The sequence below is a fragment of the Schistocerca serialis genome, chromosome 2 (genome assembly GCF_023864345.2).
Source record: "Schistocerca serialis cubense isolate TAMUIC-IGC-003099 chromosome 2, iqSchSeri2.2, whole genome shotgun sequence".
Classification (NCBI taxonomy): Eukaryota; Metazoa; Arthropoda; class Insecta; order Orthoptera; family Acrididae; genus Schistocerca; species Schistocerca serialis.
Genome location: NC_064639.1, coordinates 757,815,165 through 757,841,914, shown reverse-complemented (window position 1 = coordinate 757,841,914; position 26,750 = coordinate 757,815,165). Strand labels below are relative to the sequence as shown.

Below are 26,750 nucleotides of genomic sequence, written 5' to 3'. Positions count from 1 at the left end.
TTTCATCATATATCAGCATTATCCTTAATTTATAAGCACGAGTGTAATTCCTCTACAACATTCTCAACACACCATCTATCTTTACAGAGAATATCTTTCTATGTTCATGCTACTGTGGGGGAGACAAGATTACAGTTCAACTCCTGATATGAAGACTGGAACTTTTTGTCCAAAGTACTTCTCCTGATTGATTCACCAATTTTTATGTGCAGCTTTGGGTTCTCAATGCATCGAGTATTCGTTAACATGTTACAACAGAGTGGCAACTTTATTCCAGAAAAAATGTCCCTCGAAATTCCACATTTTTCTGAAGCGATGTAGGTAAAAAGTTCTACTTTGATGTGAAATATGAGTTCTCATGTCATTTATTAGTGACAATTTATAGTTCAATTAGGATTGAAAAACATGTGTAAATGTAATCAGATCTTTTTTATTTTTTAAGAAATGTAATAAAGCTGAGAGCTGTTACAAATTTATTGCAGAAAATTTAAAATGTTTTAACATAAATAATGTTTCCACTGAAAAAAATCACTCTGTGTGTACAATCTATGTTGTTTTGTCATGTAGACTATTTGCAGCATTCGCTTAAGATAATACTGAAGAATATGCACTGATGAGCCAAAATATAATGGCAACCTGTATAATAGTGTGTTGGTGCACCTTTGGAATGCAATATAGTAGTGATTCCATGCAGCACAGGTTCAACAAGTCATTGGTTGGTTTCCAAGAGGTATGTGGCAACAGCTGTCTATATACAGATTATACAGTAGTTTGTGAGTGTGAAGATAGGTCCCAATAGTGCCTGAGATTTGTTCCAGCAGCTTAAAATTTGGGGAATTTGGTGGCCAAGCAATCAACGCAACTTCATTACTGTACTCCTCAAACCACTATAGCACGATTCCGTCCTTCTTACATGGACAGTTATTCTACTGGAAGATTTCACCACTGTTGGGGAAAATGTTAAGGAATAAAAGGATGGCGTTGTGGGTTGATATTTGTAATTATAGACACTCTGGAAATATTGATTATCCTTGAATTAATGTTTTGTATTCCATGATGTGCGTTCCTTGGAGAGAAATAAATTAATGTTGTATTGGAATCACGGTGTTGTGTGTCCGTAATATTTTGGTGCCGAAACCCAGGAAGCAATTGCGATTTCCTGCATGATTTCAACAATTAACGGCTTACTTCATGCTGTAGGAAACAAGAGATGACGTCGGACAGCATCACAAGCGAAGTCCATTCCAATATAATATGATCGCATGAACTGGTTGCTTCAAAACAATTTTTGCGGCTTTGTATTTCAAGCCTGAAACTTGCACTCAGAGTAATTAGTTTTGTTAAAAGGTTTTCGTTCACTTATGTTTGCGCATACGCTGCTTGTTAAACATTTAAGCTGTTCACAAGCGCACTCGTAAACAATCTTACAACAGCCGTCTTTAGTAAGACACAATGCAGGACGAATCAGAGATACAGTTAGCAAACTTCAAAAGCGAACTAGGGAGAGGGCTAATGCTATGCGGTTTTGTGCGGCTGTTGATGCTCTTACCACAGAAAGCCCGTTTGATGATTTTGAACATTACAGGGAATGTCTTCAAGAAACTCTTAGAGAAGCTCGTTTCATTAGATGACGCTATTCATAATTTTCTCTCTGACGATGAATACAATGCAGATGTGCAGAGCTGTGAGGAATATATAGACAAAGTCAAACGCGCTATACAGAAGGCTACAAAAGCAATTGATTACAAGTTTTCAGCCACAACGTCGCAGGTGAATATCACGTCACCACAGTGCTCACACAACCAACTGTATTCCACTCTGTCAAGCTACCAGCAATTAAGTTTGAGTCATTTTGTTGTAGTCCCATTTCTGGGTACAATTTGAATTGACCATTGATAAAGACCCATCCCTTTCTACAGTAAACAAACATGTTTTCCTACGGCGGTATTTGTCAGGCGAACCGAAGTTGCTAGTAGATGGAATACCTGTAACGGCAAACACGTATGAAGAAACAAAGAAAATTTTATTGAATAGATACGGAGATAGCAATTGCATTATACAGGTGCACCTCGATTATTTGGATGTGCTAAAGCCTGTACAGTCAGTGACACCTGAAACGCTGAACAGTACATTCCTGGAATGTAACCATCGTATTCAAGCACTGCGTGCCTTAGGAGAAGACGTCGTGGCATACGGTAAAATTTTCACTCCGAAAGTTCTGCATGCATTTCCAGCTGAAATGTGCCAGAAATGGGTCATTCATGCTAGAAGGACTGAAGTAGCGGAAGGAGATGTACTGAAACTACTTAACTTTTTGGAAGAAGTAGTTCGTGGTGCTCTCACTGCACAAAAGATTCATACAGAATATCAGTCATCTCCTAGCTTCATGCCCACTGCAGCAGCGCTTCACATAAATTCAAAGCAAGCGAAAAATCTGCATAAGCCTAAACGAGAAGTACCGGTACAACCATATTGCGTATTTTGCAAAGCTTGCTCTCACTGGGTCCAAGACTGCAACATAGTAACTGACTGCCAACAACGTATCGATAAACTAAAGCAAGATAATCTCTGTTTTATATGTCTAAACCGAGGTCATAATGCTAGAAACTGCAGTAAGAAGGGCAAGGTCTCGTGTTCTAAGTGCAAGAAAAGTCATCACAAAGCTATCTGTACTGACATTGCTGCCTCTTCTTCATCTTCTCAGCAAATTAGCTCTACATCTGTAGGGAGAATCGATGTAAGTTCAGCAGGTTTTACTTATCTTCAGACAGCTCGAGTTTGGGTCAGTGGATCCGCAGGATTAAGCAAACTTACTCGCTGCGTTCTGGATAGCGGTAGTCAGTCAAGATTCATTTCCAAGTTCCTGATTGATGAGCTAGGTTTAAGAACTACAGAACATCGTGATCTATCTGTCAACACCTTTGAAATGCCATCTGCAACTTCAACGCATCGTAGAGTCATAGAATTCACACTACAGGGCACATGGACTAATTCCAAGACATCTATGACTGAGTTTGAAAGCACATACTCATTTTCCCCACACCCAACTGTGCCTTCCAATTTAAGAAAACTTGTTCACACACGGGGACTTCAGTTTGCGGACCTAAGGGATGGTACAGAAGATCTTCCCATCAAGATTCTTATCGGAGCAGATTACTATTGGAAAATCATTAAAGATTCCCCTCCGATTCGACTAACATCATCAGTTGTTCTGGTACCTTCCGTTCTAGGTTGGATTCTTAGTGGAAGCAAATCAAGCACCACGGCTAACCTTGTGACGGCAAACTACGTAAGTTTAGAGTCAGCGACAACAACAGACGATATTTTACAACGTTTCTAGAATTTAGAAACAATGGGAATCACAGAAGATGAAAAAACAACTCTGAATCAGAAGGAATTGGCGTTATTGCAAGAATTCTCAAAATCCTACTGCATCGAAGACAAAAGAAGAGTGGTGTCTTTCCCCAGAAAACCCAATTTTATGTTATCTAATAATCTTCAGCAAGCAGAGAAGAGATTTGCTTCACTGGAGAAAAAATTTATGAGGGACAAGAAACTGAAACAAATTTACGAGCTGCAAATGATAGAACACATCAAGAAGAAACATGTGGAAGTCACCCCTTCTGGACAGAAATTGCATGACACATTTTATCTGCCACATCATGCAGTAAAGAAAGAAAAGTTAGGTGTCATCAAATGGAGGATTGTATTTGATGGTTCATCGCACAACCAGAATGCATGTTCATTGAATGACTCTTTAGAAATAGGTCCTAATTTACTTCCTGACATTCTTTCAATATTACTGAGATATCGTCTACGTCAAGTAGCCTTAATTGTCAATATCAAACAAGCATTTTTACAGCTAGTTCTTCACAGGAAAGATAGAGGTCTCATGAGGATTTTTGGTACAAAGTAATCGTAGATCAACAAGGAAACTATATTACAACTGACGAAAGGATTACATAACGCTTCACCCGGCTACCTTTTGGACTTACCTGTAGTCCGTTTCTTCTTGGAGCCACACTGAAAGAACTTGCTGTAATGCACAAAATGAATTTTCCACAAACTGCTTTACTTGTTGAAGATAATATGTACATGGATGATTTTGTATCAATTGCTTAAGATGACAGTGCCGTAATTAACTTATATTATGAGCTTACATCACTCATGGGACAGATCAGTCTACCAATGGCAAAGTGGGCCACAAATTCAAGGCAACTCATTGGAATATGGCAATCAGAAGGTGTCATAAACACTACAGATACGGCGGTACTGGCAGTCCACTGGAACACACAGACTGATATGCTCAGTGTTGTTCACAACAATGTTACTGACAATGTTATAAATCGTCCTGCCACTAAGCGAGAAGTACTACGAAACACAGCTAGATTCTATGACCCACTGGGTTTGTTGTCGTCTGTGTCCCTCACTGCAAAAATAATTTTTCAAGAAATTTGGTCAAGAGGAATTGAATGGGATGAGCTTCTACCCCTCGATCTTAGCAAATGCTGGCGAATGTGGGTATCAACATTGCCATCATGTTCACACATAAAAATACCCTGATGGGTTGGTGTATCTGGAAACACTGAGCCAGAAATCCGTGTCTTTTGCGATGCATCAGAAAAGACCTACGGAGCAGTCCTTTATGTACGGTGCACCACAACAAATATGGTATCAGTCCATTTAGTTTGCAGTAAAAACTGACTAGCTCCCATCAAAAAAATAACTCTTCCACAGCTGGAACTTCTAGCGACACTTCTTGGATCAAGACTACTTCATTATTTCTGTAAGACCACAAGCTATAATGCAAGTCATGCAACATTGTGGACTGACTCAACTGTAGCCTTAGGATGGATACAACATGACCCTAATCGATGGAAAACCTTTGTGTCAAACCATGTTACAGAAATACAACGACTAACGAATCCATCACAGTGGAGGCACTGCCCTGGTGACGGATATCCAGCTGATCTAACCTCCAGAGGTACCACAGCAGATAAACTTCACCATGCTTCTGTATGGTTCCATGGACCTACTTAGTTAACAAAGAACAGAACACAGCGGCCTCGAATTTTACAGACGGAAGAGCACTCCTTGCCAAAAAAGAAGAAATTAACACACCAAGTCTTCATGGTACAAACAACGAATCCTATTTTTACAGCTACACAGTACAGTAGCTACTTCAAGCTGTTAAGAGTTACAGGATGGGTACTTCGCTTAAAACGGCACTTATTGAAAGAAAACAGAACATCTGGAGAACTAACAGCATCAGATTTGGGCGAAGCACGCACTTACTGGATTCAAGTTGTTCAACAGCAACATTTTGCGCTCGAACTGCATGCGCTATACAACAACATGCCTCTACCACGTAATTCTCAGATAGCTCGCTACAACCCATTCTTGGATAATGGTCTTATTTGTCTCGGTGGATGGCTGCAGTTTGCAGAATTACCCAGAGATCAACGCCACCTGATTCTTCTTGAAGGACATCATAATTTCACATGTCTCACCACTGAAACCATTTACAGTAACAGGTATTGACTTTGCTGGTCCATTATATGTCAGACAAGGACATATTACGAAGAAAGCGTATATTTCTCTATTCACATGTGCAACAACACGAGCCATACACCTGGAACTATGCTCAGATATGTCAACTGACAGATTTCTTCATGCCCTACAAAGGTTTGTCGGAAGACAAGGAGTGTCTAGCACAATTTACACTGATAATACTATTACCTTCCATGCCACGTACTTAGAGCTGAAGGAGCTCTGGCAGGCTCTCATGGCAAACAAGACGCATAAGTACCTCGCCCAGCAAGCCATCACTTGGAAATTCATCGCTCCACACGCACCTTGGTGGGGAGGATTCTGGGAACGGATGGTGGGATCTGTCAAACGCTGCCTGAGAAAAGTTTTAGGACAGTCACAGTTGGATGAAGGAGGTCTCAACACAATCCTGGTCAGCATAGAAGCAGCACTAAACTCTAGACCAATTACGTAAGGGGGAGAGGAATCTGAGCCAGAGACGCCCGCACATTTCCTTGTAGGTGATCGACTCACAACACTACCTACTGATCCAGAATCACCAGTTAGAAAGGACTTGTCCAAGGAATTTCAAGGGCTGCAGAAGATGGTAGAACACTTCTGGAACAGGTGGAAGAAAGAATATCTGATCCTGGTGAAAAACTTCCATGAAACTCATCAACCAAGGCCAGGTTCAGGAAGTCTTCAGCTGGGTGATGTTGTTCTTCTAGTTCTTCTACAAGAGGATGTTCGTCCACGACACACGTGGAGGGAGGCGCGGATAGAAGATCTTCATGAAGGAAGAGATGGGAAAACACGAACTGTAACCTTACGAACTTCAGAAAGATCCATAATCTCACGTCCCGTTCAACTGGTCATTCCTCTAGAAATTGAGCAGGGTGGGTAGGGTGTTGCGGGTTGATATTGGTAATTATAGACACTCTGGAAATATTGATTATCCTTGAATTAATGTTTCGTATTCCATGATGTACGTTCCTTGGAGAGAAATAAATTAATGTTGTATTGGAATCACTGTGTTGTGTGTCCGTAATAGATGGAGGTAGTTCGCAGTAATGTTTGCATATTCCACAACTGTCATGGCCCTTACATTAGTACCACAGGTCCTGTGGAAGACCAGGTGAATGTTCCCCATAGCATAATACTGCCATCACTGACCTGTGTCCATGGCACAGTGCATGTCCCAAGCAGCCCTTCGCCTGGATGATGTATTCCCCCACATTTCTACTGATCCACAGACCACTCTTGATGATCTAGTGACCAATGCAATCAGAAATGTTGACTCAGTTGGGTCAACATGGGAATGTATATGGTTCATATACTGCACAGCCCCATCTTCAACAATGTGTGCTGAATGGTGTGCTCTATAACACTTGTGCCTGCATCAGCATTATTATCTGTCTTCAGAGCTGCCGCAGATCGCTACCAACCCTACTTTACATGGCACTAAGCCTCTGTCCTCCAATTTCTGTGATGAAGCTTCGATGTCTAGCTCTTCATTGTCTATTTATGGCTTCAGTGGTACTTTAACCACAAATGCTCACAACAATAACACATGAGCAGCCAATCAGCTTCACTGCTTCTGGTATTCTCGTTGCCAGGTTCTGAGCCACAGCACTCAACCATTTGTTAAAGTCAGTTACGTCACTGGATTTCCCCATTTGCAGCTTCTATTGTCACTGGAAAGATCCCCCAATCATCTAGGTTCACTTATATACTTCCATTATTGTGTCCTGTGCTTGCACCACTACCAGGCAGCATTCAGTCTCACAGAGGGCGATTGTCACTTGGCTCATCAGTAAATGTAAGGTACAGTATTTATTAAAATGTAATCACAAGTAGAAACTTATATTAAAATTAAATGCATTATGCAGTGGATGGCTGGTACCTGAAGATCCAGCACACGCTACACAGGGAGTTGCTGTCCCACCAGACACTTCCAGCTGCCGCAGCTCAACTTTACTGTGACATCGACTGCAGTATCAATTGCGCAACCATCACCAGACACAGCTGGCACTATTTCGCATCTGTGAAGCCATATTCATATGCTGAGCGGCCTTTACAGGACTGCACATGCAGCTCTCTAGCAGTCTGATGCATAGTCTGAATCTGGGTCTGAACCTAACCATAAAACTGAGGAAAATGACGGGTCTCCGATACAGCCCAACAGGACCAAGGCAATGTCAGTGCAACCATGGATTGTTACTCTGACTGATTCTGACCATGCCTATGGCAATGTAACCTATGGTGACAGACTGTGTGTCTTCTCCTGCATCTTCCTGGAACTGTATTGATAGAGTGACAATTTTTTGCATAGATCTGGACGATCTCTTATGTTCCTTTCATGGATAATTTGTTTTCTGTTGTTCATATTTTCTTGATTCTTCACTTGTAAAAATAAACTTTTATTGTTCAATGTTATTTTTAACCTTCTTATTTTTTGCATGCACCATCTCACAACAGGATACTACAGTTAGCAATGAGGGTAAACTTTTTATGACTCCTGTGGCTTAAGAACTTCATTCCATTATCTGTGCTCAACCAGGCTGCTCTCTCACTGCATTTGCATGCTTTCATTCATGTTCAACTGACATTCCTCTGGTCTCTTTCACCTGCTTTTTCCACACGGCTTCTTCTGCAGGAGACCTTTTGATTCTGCAGTGTGTTCAGTTGCGGGGTCAGCAGTTGCTTAATTTGAGCCAGGAAACCACTCTCAGCATTTCCCATGTGCGAGAAACCCACGTACTATAGCTGGGCCACCACAGTTTCTGCTTCACGCTTGCCGCTTCCTGTGCACCTCTGAGCTCCTGTGGTGGCACCTTGCCCGCCTCAACAGCTTCCTGGAGCAAGTCACCATGCCACTACACCATCTTCCATTTGACTCTGACATGGCCTTGGACTCCTGGGCTGCCTTCCTGGCTGCCCTCGATCATCTAGTACACAATTCCGCTCTTTACAATACTTCTCTCCTGGTCATCTCGGGCCCCTACATCCTCGGCCTCAGCCCCCACCCACTCAGCCTTTTGCATCCTGTGCTAGCCCCTCAAACTCATGCACCACAGCACTAGCTGCTGCAGCCCCTGAAATTCTGGTCCACAGATTTGGCGCCTGCAGCACTGCCATCCTTAGCTCTGCTATCAGCTCTGCCGCCTCTCGACATGGCACCTCTGCCCTACGAGCGATGTTGGTTCTGAACTTTGGAACCCTCACATTCCTCTTTGTGGCTGCTAATGGTGCCTCCATTACCACCACCTACAGTACTGTGGCCAGCCTAGTTGACGCACTCTCCATCCAACCCACTCGTGACCTTTTCGAGCTTGTCTATTCCATGGTCCCTCTGCTGATGCCATTTCTCACCTTTTTTCTGTTCTCACAGTTGTGGGCCTGTCTCCTCCTGATGGGTATTCTGTCACTCCACCTTCGTTGGGGGCGTGCCCAGTGCCACCTCCTCCTGTGGCCACCTTCCTCGGCTGTTGTTCCATGTGGCCCTCTCTGCCAGTCTCACTGACTGCCTTGCACTTCCTGTGCACCACTCATGGATGTTCCACTACAAGGCTTGGCCATGCCTCATCCTGCCACCTTCAGTGGTCTGTGTGCACTTCTTGATGATGTCCCTGCACGTATTTTGTTTTTCCAGGCCTATTCCTGGGCAACCTTCATTTGCCTGGATCCACACACCTTGCAGTTCCATGCCAGGCACCTGCTGTTGCCTGCTCTCCTGTATAACCAGTACCTGTGCCACCCACACACAATTGGTCCAGTTGCTGTCCTCCTCCTGTCTGCTGCCCATGCTCGACCCATGCTGTTGTCTCCCTGCTTCCATCCTTGTATGTCTGTTCCCTCTCATCCACCAGGTTTTCTTCCCAATACACATCTTTGCTGGTGCACCACATGCCCTCGTCTCCTTGCCACTCTGTGCTGTTTGGCCCTGGTCATGGCCCCATCTGTTTCCTCCATCCTCCAGGATCATCTATTCTCAGCAGAGTGCCAGCCGCTTCTCTTCAGTGGCATCCTTGTTCTCCAGTTCACTTCAACCAGCCAGCTGCACCATCTCCTCCATGGGGAAGAGGAGTACCATGTCTTTGGATGGCACCTCTACTCCGGCCACGGTCTACACATTGAGAATGATTCGGAATCTCCCTCCGTAGTAAAGATGAATGCCATGTCCTTGGCTGTCGCCTCTGCCACAACCACTGTTTACGTACTGAGATGGCTTCCTACAAAGCAAGGAGGAGTGCAGTGAATGTCTGGTGTTTGATAACACCCACATGCCAAACAGCATTGCCCTGTGTTAGCCACCTGCCAGATGTTTGCAGCAGATGCAGCTTGACTTCACTGTGACATTACTAGATACAGTGGCCACTTGCTGGTATCGACATGCCAGGCAGCTTTCATAGGACTGCCACCTGCAGCTCTCTGGCAGTCTAATCCTGAGTCTGAACCCAACTGTGAATCTGACTAAAACAACAGGTTTCTGATACAGCACAATGGGAACAAGACAATTCCAGTGCAATTGCTGATTATGACTGTGACCGATTCGAAACATGCCTATGGCTCTGTAACCTATGGAGACAGAGAGTGTGCCTTCTCTCTCACCTTCATGGAACTGTATTCACAGAGTGACAATTCTTCTTACAGATCTGGACAATCTCTTATGTTCCCTTCATGGAGAATTTGTTTTCTGTTGTCCATGTTTTCTTGTCTGCTTTCTTGCAAAAATAAACTTCCACTATTCAATGCTACTTTAACTCCTTCTTGTTTTCTGCATGTAGCATCCCACAACAGGATATTTTACATTCCTCAAAGAATAATATTAAATGAATTAATAATACCCTTTTAATTATTTTAGAGTAAAAAGTGTATAGGAACTAAATTTTCTGAGTATGCTACTGGAAAATTCAATAATTATGTATCGTTAGCTAGACATCAAAACAGTGAAAACCAAATTATAGTTTATTTACAGTTTTATCAACATTTCTATACATTATAAGTTCTTGCCTCTCCTATCACCCTAGGAAGGCCCACTGACACAATCGTCTTTCACCATTCTGTACCGTGTGAAGTCAGTATGCAATAATTTATGATAAATCCTTGCAAGAGCGTACTATGAACTGTTTTCATTGTAAGGCAATATTAATGGAGTGTGTTTTACAGGTTTTCTGGGTGAATATGCTGCTTGTAAGTCTCTCAGGCATGCAGCCTGATGGATGGGTCACCCATTGTAGAACAAATTTTTAATAGCCTAACATGCTGCCATCCACGACTAACCTAACAATGTTGGCAAGTTACACCAACAAGAATTTGTTGTATCTCTCTCAATCCATCTGGGACTCTCAAGCAACACAAATTGGCTTTTATAATAATAATGAAATATGTTTCAGGACATTCATCGCACTATGTTGTTTATTTACCTGAAGTACGATGCTGTAAAAATGTGGACAACTACTAGCTTGTACAGAAAATACCAACTGTTTCTGTGTGAATGAGGAAATCGTAGCAGCTTAACAAATTCTGCTGTGCACTACGAATCAAGCAACAGAAAAGGACCTGACCATTAAAGAACATCACATTTTGTGAACTATTAATAACTGAAATACATCAACAATTGTAACTCATAAGTTTCTAAATTAAAAAATATAAAAGAAAACCAACTACTATATTCTGATGACAATCACAATTTTTTCCATAAAACAAAGAAAAACATTTTTGGTACAAATCTTTTGTTGTTTCACAAAATATTTGACCTTTAAAATATAGACACTTTTGCATATGTTCTAACCACTTCTGCAAACATTTTTGCACTCTATAATGGTGACTCAAAAACAAGGTTTTTTGAAGGATTTAACAGCTTCTTGAGGTGATGTCAAAATATTTTTTTGTTTGACATAAGGGAGAAAAAAGAATTAATAAGACAATTACTACATCAAATATTCAGTTGTTGGATGTGCTGTGTGCCAGTTGACACTGATATCATGAAGAATGACATTTTCATTCCTAATTTCATCTTTGATCCTCTAAAGCAATGGTCCAGTGTAACCACAGAAACATGATCATTTTCTTTTAAGGGCTTTGCAAACAGACCACTTTGTTGGGTTTCAATAAATTTTGGAACAACTGAGCAGTGAGATACTGCCCGGTTTGCAGACAGTATGAGCATAGCCCAGTTTTGTGTCTCATAATGGTTCTTTACAGATTTTGCATTTCCTTGGTCAAAATTTTCGAGCGTTTCTGCACACTGATTGACATGAGCCCATCTTTGAGCTTTGGTAAAATTGTGCAGATGCCATTTTTCCACAGCAAAATGTTCATGCAAAATTGAATGTGCTGCAATACTCAACAATGCTATCCCACAGTAAGTCACATGCTAAACCTCTTCAGTCACCCGGCACACAGCACTGATTTTCTTGAAACAACGGCAATTTTGGTTGACCTTCCAGAAATCCATTGCTGAAAGAAGCATGATGGCAGCAAAATTTTGTAATTTGATTGTAAACAGTCTTTTCTGAAGCTAACAAATTACCAAAAGTCGAATGAAGTGTACTGAGGCATTGCTTTCAAGTTGGACCTTTAGGAAGATGTGAAATATCATCAAATGAAAAAATCATCTTTTTTTTCCCGACCAAACACTGTATACAAACTATTGGGCAATTTCTGAGATGATGTAAAAGACAAGCCTAGCTGATACATCATTTCTATCACCTGCTCACATGAATAATTACTGTCTTCTGAAAATGTGCTGTTTTAGTACAGAAGCCAACCTAGTTCCAAGACATTATTCAACAACTGTTCAGTTTTTTACTTTGACAAGAAATGTCTGTCAGTCATCTCACCCGAACTTTATTTTTTAATACAACACCCATCCACCCACTGGCTCTTACATGCATGAACACAAAACAACTCTCAACAATAGTAGCACACTCACAATGTACCTCATGCTGACAGAATTCACTAGACACTTTCAAGTGCATTGAACAAAAACATTGAATAAATAATTATGTCCCCCCTAAATAGAACAGAGTAATTACAACATGCCAAGCAACCACTTTACCAATACACACTTAAATGAGAGTGATAAAATTGGAACTGAAGAACATCTTATATATGAGGAGCTCATTATCGAAGATGCATAACACCACTTTTCCTTTTTTGTACAGGAGAGACCAAGAAATAAGAGGTCTATGAGTACTGGATATTTTACAGGTGATTCTTATGATCCCTTAAAACAAAATTTCATTTAATTTCTTGATAGAGAATGAATAATAAAGCTGAAATTTGTGAACAGACTGTCTGGTTTTGTTGTGCATGTGAGATTTCTTTGTGCATGTGAGATTTCTTTAGTCTTCTTCAATTGTTTTTACCTCTGAGCTGCTTTCTTGCCTGTTTAGTTGAACTTCTTGCACATTCTCTTGCATGACTTCAGTTTATTATGTTAAACTAAGAGCATAAAATATGACTGAAATTACAATATCTTACCCAGAAGAGGTTCTGGATTACTTGATGCCCACTGCAGAGAGGCATTCCTGTCACCTTATAGGTTGCTGCTGGATTTAGACAAATATGAAGCAGAAAAGTAATGGAGTTGTCCAAATTTTGTTCTGCAGATTCTGATTCACATTCATTTTAAACATGTTTTGATCTGTTCTGAAGATTGAAAAGATTATAATTTGATTCAATTTAAGAAGTACGACTGGAGTGAGTTAAAATATAAATTTTGTGTAAAATGCAGGTTATCTCAGTGCGAATGATTACTAGTGTGCTTCTGGCCATTCTGCCAAGTTTCCATTCTACACACGATACTCTAAAGACTGATCCAGGTGCCTTCTTCAGGTGCTGAGAGTTTTGCTGTTAAGTGTACTCACTGCCTGGACTGCAACCAGACTGTGAACTACTGTTGATCTCATATTGCTATTTACAGTCAAGTTCAATTCTTGATGCCCACTACACCCTTTGATGCTCTTTTGTTTTTCACAGCTCACACACTGATGTTGCCTGATATACATATTATCTCATCATTTTCCAACATTCGTGGATGTTATGACTGGTAAGATTTTGTTAATTTGAGTGCCGGACTCCAAGCATTTTAAATCAAAGCCAACATACCTGTTTATTAGGTTTTCTGATGTATTTATTCTGACGGACTCTCTAATTATGCTGTTCCAGAAACTTGGTGTTTACACCAGAGTACTGGTATCTCTTTGTACTTCTTTTCATGATTATATTCATGGCAGTGCTTGGTGACAGTTGATTTGCTCAGTTGTTTGAGACAGGTATGTCACTGATGTTCCTTGCATTTCTCCTCAACTGTTCTGATAATCTGCCCAGAGGGAGGGAGGGAGGGAGGGAGGGAGGGAGGGAGGGAGGGAGGGAGGGAGGGAGGGAGGGAGGGGGTAGGGAGGAGGGGGAGGGAGGAGGGGGAAGGGGAGGGAGGGCAGTTGCTGAAGATGTTCCTTTTCATTAAAAAACATTTGGCCCTTAAGAATATAATTTCTTTCATGTCATAACTTTCCTCCTGTGGATGTCACCATTCTTCCAACTCCATACACAATACTTTGTTGAAGGGAGCAAAATACAATGGAAGCCACATGTCTGCAGGAATGTGCTAATCCTTCTAGATATTGGGCCAGCATAAGATAAAGCGGTGATTTTTGGGTTCTCTTTCTTGGTCTCCGTATCAAACACTTTCTCAGACGTCGTTGATTTTGACTACATCGTCCCTTCAATTTGGTGATCTGAGAACCCATTCCTTCAGAGTACTATTCACAGGTGTTGTAATTCTTTGGCGAGATGCTTCTCATCTTAAAGTGTTCAAACTCTATGGACCAGAGTTTCTAGCACTGAATTTCTTTGTGATGGACGATGATGGCTTGAGCCCTAAAGTAAAAAATAGAAGTTAAAGGGACACAATATCTAGCTTTCAGAACTAATAGTTCCTTCATCTGGTACCGCGCGCTGCGGAATTTGAATACCCACCTGACATCATGGATGTTGAAGACCCCTAGAGGTCTCTGCACGATCGTGCAGTAAGCTGTGGCGGCCCACGCCTCCTGGCTGCATTTAGTGTGAGGGCACCACAGTGGAACATGTGGTTCCAGCGGCCAATAGCGGCGACCCCGATAGAGTATTTAAGTGCCTGCCTCTTGCTCAGCCAGCGAGTCTAATCTTGCGTATGTCTCAAGACACATCACCTCACCTTAGACAGTTTATTTTCTTCTTTTTCTGTCCAAGTGGATGTGGTTGTTAGGTTTTCTTGCGACTCTGTTGTCTCGATCTTGTTGTTGTTCGTTCTGTCCTTCACTGGTCGTGTCAGTCCTCTCCCGTTGTGTTGTTGTTCACAGGGCGCTCTGCAGGTCCCACTGCGCTTTCCGTCACTTCAACCCCACGACCGTTCCGGTTGCCATTACATCATTTTGATGACGAGGTAAACAGCAGTCGTTGTTTTTGTTTTGGGCCTCCCCAGACATGTTCTTTCTTCTCCACAAGTTGGCATCGTTGTCCGATCCTGTGGCTCTCTCTTTCCGGGAGATCTGCCTTTTGCTGACGAACTATTATTCCCAACGCTACCATGTGGTCACCTTCCAGCTGTAGTTCCACCAGTACTATAAACACCCTGGTCAATCATATCATTCCTGGGTGACGGACTTGCAGGGTCTCAGCTGTCGATGCGATTTTACGTGCACCAATCAGCAGTGTAAAGCTTCGTATGCGGACTCCCTGATCCGTTATGTGGTGGTTCAGCTGGCTCCCGATCCTGAGGTCCGTACTGCAGCATTGAAACTCGACAACCCCTCCTTGAAAGAGATTCTCCGCACTGCCCACTCCTTTGAAATTGCTCAGGCGGCTAACAAGCATCTTATGGTGCAACCGCAGGTGGCAACGATTGCGGCGTCATGGCGGGTTCTGCCTTCGCGGCATCGACTTGGCCCAGCGTCTCTATGGCACTGGCGCTTTCGGTTGCCCCTCGTCGCCGATCGCGCAGCCCACTTCCATTTTGCCCACAGTGCTTTACTGCACATTCGCAGGCTGATTGTCCCCACCGCTGCAAAACGTGCACGCTGTGTAACAAGGAGGGCCACATCCAATCGGTTTGTCGTAGTTGCTCGACTCGCTCCAGTCCCGCCCCTCCTGGGCCTCAAGATACAGTCCATGCTCTGCAATCGGTCATCCCACAGGATGACCCATCTGCAAGGAAGCTTTTCCTCATGCTTCGCCTTTTCACTGAGGATGTCTGTTTTCAGGGTGACACTGGGGCCACCTTCTCCCTGATTAATACGTCGACATATACCCGGCTGGGCTCTCCTGAGTTGTCACCGCCCTCTCGTCGTTTGGTCGCCTAGGGAGACAGTTCCATTTCCCTTTGTGGGCAGTTCGTTGTCCAGGTGACGTACAAGCATGTTCCCCAGCTCCTTATCATCTGTCGGCTTCGAATAGTTTTGGCCTGGACGCGTTTCAGCTGTTTGGCTATTAAATTTGTGACGAAGTTAAGGTCGTGTCCAAAGATGTTCCTTTTCAAGACTTCGACGATCTGTGCTCCAATTTTGTGTCATTGTTTGCAACGGATCTCGGATGTGCTTCCGGTTTTCAGGTGCACATCACCCTCCGGCCGGATGCACAGCCTCGCTTTTTCCAGGCCCGGCCCCTTCCGGTGGCCTTACGGCCGGTGGTCAAGCAGGAACTTGATTGGCTCCAGGCCGCTGGCGTTCTGGAGCCTGTAACTTACAGTGCCTGGGCGATGCACTGGTGCTCATATGGAAACCCAATGGGTCCCTTCGGCTGTGTGGGGACTTTGGCACGACAGTCAATGCTGTCCCTCGTTGACTCTTACCCCATTCCCCGACAGGAAGCCCCTCTCACCAAGCTTGCCGGGGGAGAATATTTTTGAAAGATCGATCTGGCTGAGGCATACCACCAGTTGCCCTTGGATGCCGAATCTCAGGACATCATGTTTATCAACACACCTTTCGGGTTGTATAAGTACAAGTGCCTTCCCTTTGGTGTGTCTTTGGCGCCGGCCATTTTCCAGTGATTCCTGGGGCAGCTTACACAGCCTATCCCTGCCTGTGTGAATTATCTGGATGATAACTTGGTAACCGGGCGTTCCCACAAGGAACATTTGCAAAGCCTCAGTGCCTTATTCCCCACTTTGCAATCTGCTGATTTACGCTGTCAGCTGGACAAGTGTTGTTTTTTTCAACCGGAAGTGGAATGCTTAGGCCACTGGCTTAGCAAAGATGGCATTCGCCCTTCGGGCCGTAATGTCGCGGCCATTGAGGACCTTCCTCGTCCCAAGGATTTATCTGAGCTGCAGGTGTCTTTGGGCAAGGTTAGTTAATACTTCAAGTTCTTGCCCCAGGCTGCCTCCATTGCTCAACCCCTCAATCACCTGTGTCGCAAAGGGGTACCTTTTGTTTGGACTCCTGCCTGTGACCAGGCTTTTCTCTGTTTAAAGGTGATGCTGCAGTCCGCCCCTTGCCTTACTCCCTTCTCTCTGGAACGCTCCTTGGTTGTGGCGGCTGATGCATTGGCCTATGGCATAAGGGCCGTCCTCGCGCACCGGGATGCCAATGGCTCTGAACAGCTCATCGCTTACGCCTCTAAGACATTGACCCCAGCGCAACGGAACTACTCCCAGATTGAAAAGGAGGGCCTGGTGATCATGTTCACCATGCAAAAATTTCACACTTATCTCTTTGGGGCAAAGCTCACCCTCCTGACGGACCATAAACCCTTGGTTACACTTTTCGGACCCCACTATCACCTTCTAGAGTGGATGGCTCAACGTCTCCATTGTTTTTACGTAATTATGCATACACCATTCGGTATAAGCCCACCACCCATCATGCAACACGGATGCTTTGTCATGTCTCCCAGCAGGCCCCGATCCTGCCTTTGACCAACAGGAGGTCCTCTGCTTTCACATTGATTCCGCCCGCCGGGATGCGCTGGATGGACTGCCTCTCATGGCTGCTCATGTTGCTGCAGCTACCCACCGCGACCCTGTCTTGTGGCAGGTTCTCCACTACATGGCCCACGGGTGGCCCTCCTATGTTACTCGTTGGATGCAGTCCGATTTCAGCCCCTGGTGCCCCCTTTCCCACAGGCTCTCCATGGTCGATGATGTCGTTCTGTTGGCCATGGAGTCAGATGCACATCGGGTGGTCATCCCTCCAGACTTGCGGCTTTGGGTGCTCAGTTTGTTACACCACGGGCACTGGGGTATGTCCCGTATGACAGTTTTGGCTCGCCGGCACGTGTACTGGCCTGGCATCAATGGCGATATTGAGCGCCTGGTCCATGGGTGCACTGTCTGTGCACGTCACCAGGCAAGCCCCCCTCAGTCGTTTCCACCCTGGCCGGTGCCTCGCTGGCCCTGGGACGGCATCCATATCGATTATGCGGGTTCGTTTATGGGGTCCATGGGGTTACTCATCATTGATGCCTACTCCAAATACCCAAATGTTGTCCGCATGGCATCCACCACCACAGAAGCTACACTCACGGCCCTGGCCCAGGTTCTCGCCATTGAGGGCTTGCCACACACAATGGTCCCCAATTCACGGCGCCCTCCATCCATGACTTCTGTCAGGCCAACGGTACCAAACATATCCATAGCCCCCCTTTCCACCCTTCATCCAATGGCACAGCGGAGAGGCTTGTCCGCACTTTTAAACACCAGTTGACTAAGGCGGTTGACACATCTCCAACCACGTCATCCCTCACCCGGTTTTTGAGCATGTATCGCACTACGCCAACTGACGGACGCAATCTGGCAGAGCTCCTCCACGGGCGACAGCCACGGACCCTGCTCCATTTGCTGATGCCATCCTCCTCCCACCCCCACTCCCAGCCCTCGCAGCGGTATGCCCCTGACACAGCTGTGTGGGCCCGCGAGTATGGGCACAAGGCGGTTTGGACACCCGCCACGGTCGTCGCAGCCCATGGGCGCCATGTGACATCGAAGCAGGCGTCAAAAGTGGTGGAGTGCCACCATCATAATCAGCTCTGCTCGAGTGGGCCCCACAGGTCTCGTGCCGCCGCCTCTTCCTCTACCTCCTACGGGTGCAGACGTGGTCCTCGAGTCACAATCCCTGCTCCCAGTTGCCGTCTCCCTGCGGGCCTGCTGCCGGCACTCGCCGCCCCCAGGCGGATTGGCATCTCCCTCCCCTGCCCTGCCCTGGACTCTGGATCGGCTATCATGGACACCTCGGGCGTCCCTTCCTCCACGCCAATAGCGGTTGATGAGCGCAGCTCCTCTTCCAACTGCTGCCCACCTCGGTACCATCCGGGGCATTTCCGCCCCTACACACAAGTTTCAGGGGGGAGGGATCTGGTACCAGGCGCCGCGGAATTTGAATCCTTGCCAGACATCATGGACATCAAAGACTTTTAGAGGGTGATGCTGAGGAAATTAGATTAGGAAATGAGACACTTAAAGTAGTAAAGGAGTTTTGCTATTTGGGGAGCAAAATAACTGATGATGGTTGAAGTAGAGAGGATATAAAATGTAGACTGGCAATGGCGAGGAAAGTGTTTCTGAAGAAGAAAAATTTGTTAACATCGAGTATCGATTTAAGTGTCAGGAAGTCGTTTCTGCAAGTATTTGTATGGAGTGTAGCCATGTATGGAAGTGAAACATGGACGATAGATAGTTTGGACAAGAAGAAAATAGAAGCTTTTGAAATGTGGTGCTACAGAAGAATGCTGAAGATTAGATCACAGAACTGATGAGGAAGTATTGAATAGGATTGGTGAGAAGAGAAGTTTGTGACACAACTTGACCAGAAGAAGGGATCGGTTGTTAGGACATGTTCTGAGGCATCAAGGGGTCACCAATTTAGTATTGGAGGGCAGCGTGGAGGGTAAAAATCGTACAGGGAGACCAAGAGATGAATACACTAAACAGATTCAGAAGGATGTAGGTTGCAGTAGGTACTGGGAGATGAAGAAGCTTGCACAGGATAGAGTAGCATGGAGAGCTGCATCAAACCAGTCTCAGGACTGAAGACCACAACAACAACAACATGTACCAACACCAACAGTCAGTCTCTTACTGACAGTTTCCCTCATTTTAATAGGATTTTATAGCTCATTAACTCTTGAGAAAGAGAAATTTTCAACACATGCGTATTTTTTGGTCAAGTGATGCAGATGCTCTAAGACGATCAGTTCTTCATAACTTTTCTCAAATATTTGGCGGTGGGAGGGGGGGGGGGAATGACGGAGGGAGGGAGGGGTGGAGGGAGGGAGGGAGGGAGGGAGGGAGGGAGGGAGGGAGGGAGGGAGGGGCCGGGGGAAGGAGGAAGGCAAGGATGGAGAGAGAGAAGCCCGAGGGAGGGAGGGAGGGAGATCAGCAACTGCTGAAGATGTTCCTTTCCACTCCCAATATACTTGTACCTTACGCATACAGTTTATGTCAAGTCCTAGCACTCCCTGTGTGGATGTTAGCTTTCTTCCAACTCCATTCATAATACTGTATAAGGGGTGAAGTCTGAGATATACGTGGTTAGGAAATGGGATCTTCACAAATGACTCATTAACATTGTTCCACTTGCCTGGCACACCATACTTGCAAGATTATTACCCTGTCCACTCAGTCACAAAACAGTGTTGCGGAAGCCAACTTGTACTGTGCAAGTAGTTTAATCTCTTTCGAAATCTGAGGCCATACAAATGACACACAAACTATCTTCAAACAGTGTGTAACTAAGATGTCAAATTGATTCATATTGTAAATAAATGGAAAATTATGTAGAAATGTCGCCATGTTAACTCCGAGAACAGAAATGAGTGAAATTCAGTACTGCACGACATTTCACAGTCTATAAGTGAAATAAGGTATATGGACAAAAAATTAGAGACTGCAGACTGTGTCCAATTCCTTGGCGTGTTAGTCAATAAAAACCTGTTATGGAGTCACCATGTGGACAACATACTGGGTCGACTGAATAGCCTTGTATATATTATGAATATCTTGTATAGTATTACTGATTTAGCTGTAAGAAAAACTGTATATAATGCATATTTTGTTTCAGTCATTAGGTATAGTAAAATTTTCTGGGGGTCTGAAAAAACAAATTTACTTAGAGCTTTTAGACTACAAAAAAGAATCATCCGAGCAATGATGGGAGCAAAACCAAAGCAACACTGCAAACCTTTATTTGTAAAACTGGATCTAATGAGCATTCCTAGAATATACATCTATGAAACTCTCACTTTCATGAAAAGAAACACACAACTTTTCGAGGGCAACCTCTTCTTGCATCAATATGATACTAAACATAGAACGAGCTACATGTTACCTACCCACCGTTTAAAATCATATGAAAAAACCCCATACTATATGGGCATGAAATTTGTAAATAAAATATGGAAAGATATGGATGACCCAAATGTAAAAGGTACCAAAAGAGACCTGGAAAAATATCTGAAAGATAAATGTTACTATAGTGTAGAAGATTTCATGAATGGTGACAATGCATTATAATTGAAATTAAAATACCTCTTTGAAGATGTTACACCATATATATTATTAGTGTATTGTCTATTTTTAGTATTGTTATATATAGCGTAAAACTGACAAGTCACCTATGTCACAATCTTTGATTGTATAAGGCATGTTATGTGATGATAAAAATTGAATTGAATTGATGTTGGTGAGGTAGTACCAAAAACCAAATTATAGCTATAAGAAGCATGTATTCACCCGAAGATCACAATGTTAAAGCTTTATTTGTGTACAGCAATGAATTATTAATATCACACACAGATTTTTGAAGTGAGTGACTGCATCAGGAAGAAAATATTTAATATTTAAGACTCGGTATCATCAAGGAGATTTGCCAACTTCAATTTTAAAAATAAAAATGATCATTGTAAATGTCAGAATCCTAACCAACAACTTCTCAATAAAAAACATGCCGATGCTACATGAAAGAATGTCGATACTATAAACAAATCTCTTCACATTATCCTCTTCCTTAAGCATAATGTTCTTCTCCTCTTCTTCAGTTTTCACAAGCTTTTTACAAGGAACTTGGCACAACAAAACAAACACACTGCCACCCACATTCACAGACTTTTGTTGCTGGAGTCAATTTCCATAAGATTTTTCTGGTTTGTAGGAAGTGTTATGTAGTTAAATGATGTTCCAACATTTTGCCCATTATTGCAAGTGGCCTTTATTAGCAGCTGTAATACTGAATTTACTCTGTCCCAAGTATGCCAGCAAAAGTCAAATTGCAATATTAGTCAAAATGTTGGAAGATCATTTTACAATATGACACTTCTTATAACTCAGAAGAATATTATGGAAATATGTTGTCTAAATTCCAAACATAAATGGCATATGACAAACACGTCTGGTAAACAGGACCTGATACATAGGTGTCATACAGCTGCAATGACACAAACTTTCCTGGGGTCAGGCAACTCTGATGAAACAGTGTGCTACAGATGTGACTTTCCACTTGTTCCTAATAACGACAGAGGGCAAGTGAAAAAAGATAATCAGGAAAGAAGGAAAATTAGGGTTTAATGTCTTGTCAATGACAAGAAGCTTAGATAGATTATGAGAGGATAGCAATGGAAATTGGCTGGGCTCTTTCAAAGCAACAATCCCAACATTTGATTAAGCGGTCTGATGGCCAGACATGGACAGTGTCCTTTGTGAATACACATCTGTTGTCTTAATGATGAGCCACGTCATTCATTCTAGATAACCAGCAGTGAATTTCAGACCTATATGACCACCTATACAACCACACAAAACTATCGGATTTAATGTGGTTTACATACAAAAAGAGTTGTTGTTGAGAAAATAATATCTAACATGCGCTGTGACTTTAGTATTTTGTGAGACTATAAAAGAGAACACAAATTACAAGTACATGGTTTTTTTCCATGTTGTTTTTCTCTTTGGGTTTCTTCTCTGTGTGGTGATATAATAGTTCGAAATTTTTGTTCTCACTATTCAAACTGACCTGCAGGCAATATTGGTTTCCTGAAGAAGAGGCCATTTAAAATCTCGTAAACTGTGGTTTCAGCAATAATTTTGAATCTAATAACATTTCAGATGCAATAAAAATTTTGACTCCTAAAAGTTTACAAGAAAGACCACAATTCTAGTGATAGAAATAATGAGAAAATGTGACAAAAGGCTTCCCTATATTATGAACACATGCATAGTTAAAGCCTACACTGTGCAACATTAACATGCAGGTCAGCATATGAAAAGATTCTAAGACTTTCGTGTAAAAACTGAGGAACAATTCTGATCAAGAGTGGCATCTGCACGATGAAGACACTGTGATCCAGGTGCTTGGCATTGCAGTATTTATACCAGTCTTCGATCACTAGAGATTTGTTTACTTTAATTTGATTTGATTTGATAACTCTTGTAAACAAACACTGGCATAAATATTACAACTGCAGAGGAATTATATAAAATCAGTGAAGTCTTGGAATAAATAATAAGACAACAACAGCTCTTGGTCTCTGGTCCGTATCCTTCATATTCATAAGGAAAGGAGTGGGCTCATTTTCAGGTGGATATCCCAGCTGCTTAAAAGAAGAAGAATCCAACAAAATATTGTGCAATGCACTAAAACAGAGGAATATGAAATTAAACTTGTTAGTAATGCAAAAAATTTGTGTCCCTCTACATTTACCACAATGTTTCAAAACCTACCACAATATAATATTGAGCCTACATGGATGGGAAATGCAAAGTTTATGCTTAGTTTCTAAAACATGTAACGCAAAATACTTCATATCTAATTTTTTGTGATTTTTTTATAGTAAGTCTGGTCCTTGAAATATCTTTCTTATGATGTCACTTATAAGAAGGATAAAGTTACTGTTTCATGATATATTCTTTCAAGTACCATCCACATTACTACACACTACAACCAGCTACAACTAGGCCATTAATTTAAACTCATATACTATTATTCGTTTTTATAGTGCATTACAGAAACTACAATTTGCTGTGTTTCAGTGTAAGTCATTTGTGAGAGACATCACATAACAATGGTGGTAATCACATTACAAATTCGATGAAATATTTTCATGTCACATGAGGTTTTCTGCTTAAGTACACTGAACTGCTTGCCAGTTTAATGATCCTAATGCACCCTTAGATGTTGTTGTTGTTGTGGTCTTCAGTCCTGAGACTGGTTTGATGCAGCTCTCCAAGCTACTCTATCCTGTGCAAGTTTCTTCATCTCCCAGTACCTACTGCAACCTACGTCCTTCTGAATCTGCTTAGTGTATTCATCTCTTGGTCTCTCTCTATGATTTTTACCCTCCACACTGCCTTCCAATGCTAAATTTGTGATCCCTTGATGCCTCAGAACATGTCCTACCAACCGGTCCCTTCTTCTCGTCAAATTGTGCCACAAACTCCTCTTCTCCCCAATTCTATTCAATATCTCCTCATTAGTTATGTGATCTACCCATCTAATCTTCAGCATTCTTCTGTAGCACCACATTTCAAAAGCTTCTATTCTCTTCATGTCCAAACTATTTATCGTCCATGTTTCACTTCCATACATGGCTACACTCCATACAAATACTTTCAGAAACGACTTCCTGACACTTAAATCTATACTCGATGTTAACAAATTTCTCTTCTTCAGAAACGCTTTTCTAGCCATTGCCAGTCTACATTTTATATCCTCTCTACTTTGACCATCATCAGTTATTTTGCTCCCCAAATAGCAAAACTCCTTTACTACTTCAAGTCTCTCATTTCCTAATCTAATTCCCACAGCATCACCCGACTTAATTCGACTACATTCCACTATCCTTGTTTTGCTTCTGTTGATGTTCATCTTATATCCTTCTTTCAAGACACTGTAAATTCCGTTCAACTGCTCTTCGAAGTCCTTTGCTGTTTCTGACAGAATTACAATGTCATCGGTGAACCTCAAAGTTTTTATTTCTTCTCCATGGATTTTAATACCTACTCCCGAATTTTTCTTTTGTTTCCTTTACTGCTTGCTCAATATACAGATAGAATAACATCAGGGAGAGGCTAAAACCCTGTCTCACTCCCTTCCTAACCACTGCTTCCCTTTCATGTCCCTTGACTCTTATAACTGCCATCTGGTTTCTGTACAAATTGTAAATAGCCTTTCGCTCCCTATATTTTACCCCTGCCACCTAAAGACTTTGAAAGAGAGTATTCCAGTCAACATTGTCAAAAGCTTTCTCCAAGTCTACAAATGCTAGAAACGTAGATTTGCCTTTTCTTAATCTAGCTTCTAAGATAAGTCGTAGGGTCAGTATTGCCTCATGTGTTCCAACATTTCTACAGAATCCATACTGATCTTCCCCGAGGTCAGCTTCTACTAGTTTTTCCATTCGTCTGTAAAGAATTCGCATCAGTATTTTGCAGCTGTGACTTATTAAACTGATAGTTCTGTAATTTTCACATCTGTCAACACCTGCTTTCTTTGGGATTGGAATTATAATATTCTTCTTGAGGTCTGAGGGTATTTCGCCTGTCTCATACATATTGCTCACCAGATGGTAGAGTTTTGTCAGGGCTGGCTCTCCCAAGGCTATCAGTAGTTCTAATGGAATGCTGTCTACTCCCGGGGCCTTGTTTCAACTGTCTTTCAGTGCTCTGTCAAACTCTTCACGTAGTATCGTACCTCCCATTTCATCGTCATCTACATCCTCTTCCATTTCCATAATATTGTCCTCAAGTACATCGCCCTTGTATAGACCCTCTATATACTCCTTCCACCTTTCTGCTTTCCCTTCTTTGGTTAGAACTGGGTTTCCATCTGAGATCTTGACATTCATACAAGTGGTTCTCTTTAATTTTCCTGTAGGCAGTATCTATCTTACCCCTAGTGCTGCCTCTACATCCTTACATTTGTCCTCTAACCATCCCTGCTTAGCCATTTTGCAATTCCTGTCGATCTCATTTTTGAGACGTTTGTATTCCTTTTTGCCTGCTTAGATAACCATTATTTATATAACTGCACATTAGTGTAAAGAACATTATTTTTCAGTTTACATTTTTCTTCTGGCTATTTACGATGCCACCAAAAAACAAATTTATTTCATTTTCTCAATACCTTCTGCATAAATATCATACACACAGTTGACCAACAGAATTCACCTGAGGCACTGCGCACTTTGTGCATTTCACATTGGCAAATAATCATTTAATTTTTGCCTGCCCACAAAGCAGTGTTAGTTGTAAAATGTGTTGCAGTTTTCATTTTACTAACAGTATCCTACTCAGTTTACACAGATAAGTTTTGCAATATCCATCTGCCTGGGTTTTGATTTTCTAATAATTTCCAGAACACAACTGTCAGTTCCAGTCACAATACAAGGCGCTCTGTGTCAAAGCAAATATTTGTAATTTGTATCTGTGATGCAAGGCCTGTCGAACCTAAAATACACCCCATTTCTCAAAATACATCTATGAAATGTAGCAGCAACATTATTCACCTGATAGCAGCCTTATGTACTGGCCATGGTGGCCTATCAGGATCTTACAGATTCCAGTTTTAATCTTGGATAGGAATGGGGATGTTTCCCATTCCAATCCCTCCAGGACAGACTCAGATCCACCCAGCTCGGCATTAAAATGAGTATCGGAGGAAAAAGGTGGCCGAGATGATGGATGCACTGCCACTCTCCTCCTCCTCCTCCTCTCCCCCCCCTCCCCACCTACCCTCTTCCCACTGGTGCTGCAATGAAGAAAGACACAGTCACGGGCTCCTACCACAGATTTTTACCTTTTACTTTTGGTAAACCTAGGTATTTACGAGTGAAATCACTACATATAATGCAACTGTTAAGCGCTAAGCTTCAACAATGACTGCTGCAGGAAGCAAATGATATTATGCACATACTTTGTTATGGCAATCATGTTTAAAAGTTATAATGACTTTTGTATGAGTCAGCTTAGGGAAATAGCATGGTGTCAGGAAGGGCTGCAGAGCTACAGAATGATCGGACTGAAGGAAGAGACTCAGATGTCCATTTAAGTATGGAATTCAATCTTTAGAAGCTCCACCATGGTCAGCTGGAACCGTGAGAAATGTTAGAATATGAGTTAACAGAAACACAAAAGTTGTGCTGATCTCTTTTATAGGATGTAGGTGAAACTGAAGATAAAACTAGGCATGCATTGAGCTTCACTAAGGGAGAGTGTTTGAAGTATGGGGGAAACCTTAACATAAATC

At 42.6% G+C, this 26,750-nt stretch overlaps 1 protein-coding gene across 1 annotated transcript in view; it reads right to left on the bottom strand.

Moving 5' to 3' along the window:
- LOC126457961 (heparan sulfate glucosamine 3-O-sulfotransferase 6) overlaps positions 1 to 26,750 on the bottom strand; it is a 148,636-nt gene that overhangs the window by 71,963 nt on the left and 49,923 nt on the right. The gene's annotated exons all lie outside the window — the stretch shown is intronic.